Raw genomic sequence first — 5,610 nt, 5'->3', positions numbered from 1 at the left:
AAAAATCTTTAAGGTAGAATGTGGAAGGTAACTGATAAACCTAAGGATGATGATAAAACCCCAGTCTATAATGATTGTATACTTTTATATTGAATCAGGTTGGGGAAGTGACAGTCGTGGTATAGGACTTCAGGAAGCAGGGAAGAGCACGCACCATTCTATGTATCAATGAGGTGGAGATTGTTGAGAGCTTCAACTTTCTAGATGGAAACATAAAAAATAGCATGTCCTGGTCCAAGCACCTAGACATTGTAGCCAAGAAAACACATCAGCACCCCTAATTCCACAGAAGACTCAGGAAATTCAGAATGTATCCATTGACCCTCACCAGCCTTTATAGATACACCATAGAAAGCATCCTGCCCAGGTATAGCACAGATTAGTATGGCAATTGCTCCGCCCAAGACTGCAAGAAACTGTAGAGTTATGGACATAGCTAAGTCCATCAGGAAAACCAACCTTCTGTACATGGACTCTGTTGACATATCTCATTGCCTTTGAAAAGCAGCCAACATAACCAAAGACCCACCCACCCAGAATATTCTCTCTTCTCCCCCACCCATTAGGCAAAGAAGACAAAACCCTCAAAACACAACCCACCAGCACAAAGACAGCTTCTATCCTGCTGCTAAAATGCTCTTGAACAGACCTCCTGCAAGCTAAGAAGAACTCCTGACTTCACAATCTACTTCGTCATGGCCCTTGCATCTGATTGTCTATCTGCACTGCACTTACACTGTAACCATTACAGCAACAGCATAGTTTGTTGCAACAAGAGATCTACTGAAAGACTTTAATGAATCAAGCAACATCTGTTAGTGAAAGGATTGTCAATGCTTTGGGTCAAAACCCTACATCAGAACTATGTTTTGTGTCACACAATTTCATATTATATTTTGCATTCCATTATTGTTTTTCTCTTGTACTGTTTTAAAGTGCTTATGTTTTTAAATGGTCTGTATGAATGGCATGCAAAAGGCTGTTTTTCTCTGTATCTCTATACAATAGTAAATTAATTACCAATTTCAATTCCAGTATTTAAAATATGCAAAGAGGAGTATAAGGTCAGAGGCCTGGCAGATAGTAATTGATTCTGATTAAAGTAACCAAAGAATTAGAATGATTTGATTTAGAATTGCCCATTTTAAGATAAACATGTCATTTAATTCTTTCCTTCAATAATTACAGCCAGGCATGCTTTCAAAGGCAGGAAGAAACTGCCTCCTCCCCATTCCTTCTTCCTCACCATAAGACCTGGGAGCAGATTTAGGCCATTCAACCCTTTTAAATCTGGTCTGCATTTCAATTAAAGCCGTTTTTCTTAACCCCTTTTTCCCTCCTTCACCCTTATGTAACCTCTAACCAATTACCAGCCTAGAACCTATCAGCCTCTGCCTGAAATACACGCAGTGACTTGACTTCCACTGTCCTCCGCGGCAATGAGTTCCCTGCTCTCCACATCCCCAAGTCACGTTATCCCTCCCCTCACCTCACCATCATCAGCATTGTTTGTAGAGATCATTACATATTTGATGGTTAGCTGCAGTTCATTCATTTTGGCTAACAATAAAATTGAACATTTTACTGCCTTTTATATTGAATTCATTAATGCAATCAACCACATTACCAAAGGCCCAGGGGCATTCATGAGAGTGAGAGAGAGGGAGAGTCATAGTGTCATATTTAGATCTCCAAAAAACACTTGATCGTGTACCACATGGCAGACTCGTGATAACGTTCTGAACAACTGAGCAATAACTGGAATGTGACCCCAATTGCGTGACAGTGTCGTAACAAACAGTGTTCTTTTTTCTATACATTCTTGGAACCTTTGAATAGTGGATCAATTTTCCCTGGTGAAATGAAAGGACTGGCTTCAGAAGGGTGGTACCTGCACCCTCAGGTGTTTGTGGCTTCCTCCATCTCCCAGTATCAACTGCACAGCTCCAAAGTGCAGTCCTCAGAACACTTGCCAGTACCACTCTGTCCTCTCCAGAGCCAAGAAGTAATGAATTAATAGTGTTCAAGGAGGTGAAACAAGAGTTCCATAAAATCTCACTATTAATTCTGATATACCTTGAGGCTAAAGTTCCAACAAGGCTGTTTACTTTCTGCAGCTGTTACAAGGTCTCTATTCTATTTCAAAGTCAAGTCATACTTGTGTCCTGTATGACCCACATTCCCACATTATGGGTTTGATATCACCACTGAGGGTTCTTAATTTTTGCCTTCATCACCTTGCATTTATCTATACTTGTATGCACTTTGTATGGAACCTAAAACACAGCAAAAAGACCCAATATCCCTCAGAAGCATGCTAGCAAGGGAACTGTGACCTTGGTCTATAACAGGGAGGCTCCTCTCTTCCTCAAAGTTTACAGCTGACCAAATTTTTGACTCCCAGTTCTCCTAACTTCTCTTCCTGGGCACCATGAATTGTTAACCTCTAGTATAGCACCCTGGGGCGCTTTAAGGCATAGGCACGACATAAAGTAGTTTTTCACTGCTGATGTTGACCAAAGGCTGCCCTTTGTTTTCCTGACCTAATTTCTTATGTGATTTACCTCTCCCTACATGGGTAAAAGAAGAAAAAGAAGTAGATTCAAGTATAACTTTTAAAAGATAATATCAATCAAAATTTGGAGAAATTTGTCAGAATCGGCTCTTTGAATGAGATAGAACAGACATAAAAGGCCAAATGGACACCTTTTCTGCTATTATCATTCTACAATACATCAGTGATTTTGACTGTTTTCTGACTCTTGGTTTCTGTACTTGCAGTTGGACTCTGAGAATCTCTCTAGTGACAGCAATGTGTTAAGGTGATTCAATAAGGTACTTCAGCTAATGGGCAGGGTCTCATAGGTTCATGTTATCATAGAAATAGCATTGGCAGATGGGATTGACTACACAGGTCACCAGCAAGGTCTTCATCAGCAGCAAACCAACAAAGTTTCTGTCTCCTCATTTTTCCCATTTTCTTCTATACCTTACCTATTTAAATGTCTGTCTAAATGTCCATTAAAAGCAATTATTGTATCTGATACCACCATCTCTTCTTGCAGCATGTTCCAGGTCTCAACCACTCTCTGTGAAAAATCACCATTAAAACTCCTTCCTTTCACCTTAAAGCTATGGCCCCTTGTTTTTTATATCCCTACCGTGGGAAAAACATTCCAATGATCTATTTTCTCTGTGCCTCTTATAATTTCATATGTCTCTGCTGGGTCATCCCTCACTCATTTGCTCCAGGGAAAACTAACACAGTCTATCTAAACTCTTCTTACAATTAAAGCCCTGTAATCCATGCAACATCTTGGCAAATCTCCTGTGTCCTCTGTCCAACACAATCTTCCTACAGTGTGGTGACCAGGAATATACATGAAACTCCAAGTGTGGCCTAACCGGCATTTTGTAAAGTTGCAGCATGTACTGTATGGCCTACAGTATAATAAGGGACTATTTTATGTTGTAGAGAACGTTGCAACCTCAATGGAAACAGTAGCATGGGGTGCTTCAGAGATACAACAAAAATCCCTGGAATATGCTACGAGTAAAATGTCACTGAACAGAAATGAAGGAAAGAAATGTTACCGTTGTGGGAACATGCCACATGACCCTGATGACTCTTGGTTTAAAGACAAAGAATGCAGAAACTGTGGCAAACAGGGCCACATTGGCAGAGTATGCAAAGCTAGTACACAATGTTACCGTTGTGGGAACATGTCACATGACCCTGATGACTGTTGGTTTAAGGACAAAGAATGCAGAAACTGTGGCAAATAGGGCCACACTGGCAGAGTATGCAAAGCTAGTAAACAGCAGAAAATGGACAAAATACAGAGAAACAAGAAACCCCAGAAAGGAAAATACAACAATGTACACAAAATGGAAGAAAGCAGTTCTCATGAAATTGACTCAGAGGAAAGTGAATTGTCTTGTCTGCAACTTCATAGCGTGAAAGAGACAGATGATCAAGAGTAATAAGGATCACTCCACAAGTGGCAGGCGTGAGACTGAAAATGGAGTTGGGCACAGGCTCAGCTCTGTACATGACTACAAATGACTGTTTTCTCACATACCTCTGAAACAAACTAATCTACTGCTAAAGACTTACAGAGGACAGAAAGTGCATCCCAAAGGTAAAATTAAAGTGACAGTGACCTACGGAGACAAAACACAGCAACTGAACCTCTATGTACTGAAAAATGGAGGACCACCGTTGCTGGGATGTGAATGGCTCAGGAAAATCTAGTTGGATTGGCACACCATCAAGACACTAGATGTGTCAACAAAGGAGGGCAGTTCGGTGGAGAAGATGTCTGCAGCTCTCCTCTCACCCATTGTCGACTATTACAACAATGAGGAGGAGTTAGACAGTGTCGACGATGAGGACAAACGCAGTATCCGTGGCCACGACTCAGATGAAGATACAGAGGATGCAAAGGAGACTGATATTGCCAATAAGCAGGATGATGAAGACTACCTGGAAGTAAAAGAGCAGATGTACCAGGAGAAATTGACATCTCTCAAAAGACAGCTACAGCAGTTACAGGAAGGCATTTTGCAGGAGTATCAGAAAAGGATGAAGAAACTAGATTAACAATACAAGGAAAGAATACAAAATGCAGAGCTTTTTCTGCAACTGGAGACAGAACAAGTGGAAAGGAATTATATTAAAGAGGAGAAAGCAGCAGTGAAGGAATTTGAAGATAAAAAGATGGAGTTAGAAGAAAAGAAAAAGATGATTGAGAATGAGAGGCTAACAATGGAACTCACAGGAGATTCTATGGAGGTAAAGCCAATAATGACTATGAAACTAGAGAGGAGACCCAATGACCCTGTTCCAGTTACAGACAAAAGATGAAAACCTGCACTTGTGCAGTTAAATTACTTGTTAGCAGATGAACAGATAATGGAAGATCTGTGAACTCTCAATAAGCTTAAATTTCCAAAAAGACCAGCATCTCCATCCTTTCTTGAGCATCTTCCCAGCACTCCTGCTGAATCACCGGCACAAAGATATGAAGCACAAATAGAAGATGGAAAGTTATATTACGATAAGAGATGGTATCATAAAGGTCAGGCTATCTATTTGGAATCTAAGGATAATACGAAGATTGGCTGTGTAATTAGCTCAGTTGGAACAAACGAGATATGGGTAAGGAAGACAAGTGATAGCACAAAGATGCGTATATATCTAGGACAGCTGCACAGAGGAGTCTTCATTATACGGAGGCGATCTGCTGCCTAGAACTCTTAGCAAGTTGGAGGCACACATCTTCTTAACTCCCTATGCACAGAGGTCAACTTTTCATGACTTTTATATGGAAATCTGTATTAAAACAAACAAGTTTATTGACAGACGTTACACGGAGAGGCAGAGAAGACCTCCCCCCAGAGACTTGAGTTATAAATGAGTCCTAGATCAAAAGTAAAAAAAAGGCTTGTTATAATTTGATATTATTAGGTACTTTGTTATGATTTGATATTATTAAGTTACTAAGTAAACAAATGGTAGGTGTTTGTATGATAAGGGTATTCATATTTGTTTAGCATAGTGACCCATTTAAAATAAGCAGTTGATACACTATTAAAATAAAAGGGGAG

At 40.1% G+C, this 5,610-nt stretch overlaps 1 pseudogene; it reads left to right on the top strand.

Annotated features, from left to right (window-relative positions):
- The first annotated feature begins 4,315 nt into the window (after positions 1–4,315).
- LOC134337028 (sin3 histone deacetylase corepressor complex component SDS3-like) lies at positions 4,316–5,254 on the top strand (annotated as a pseudogene).
- The last annotated feature ends 356 nt before the right edge of the window (positions 5,255–5,610 follow it).

This window comes from Mobula hypostoma, chromosome 2 (assembly GCF_963921235.1).
Source record: "Mobula hypostoma chromosome 2, sMobHyp1.1, whole genome shotgun sequence".
Lineage (NCBI taxonomy): Eukaryota > Metazoa > Chordata > Chondrichthyes > Myliobatiformes > Myliobatidae > Mobula > Mobula hypostoma.
This window is presented reverse-complemented; position numbering and strand designations above follow the sequence as displayed.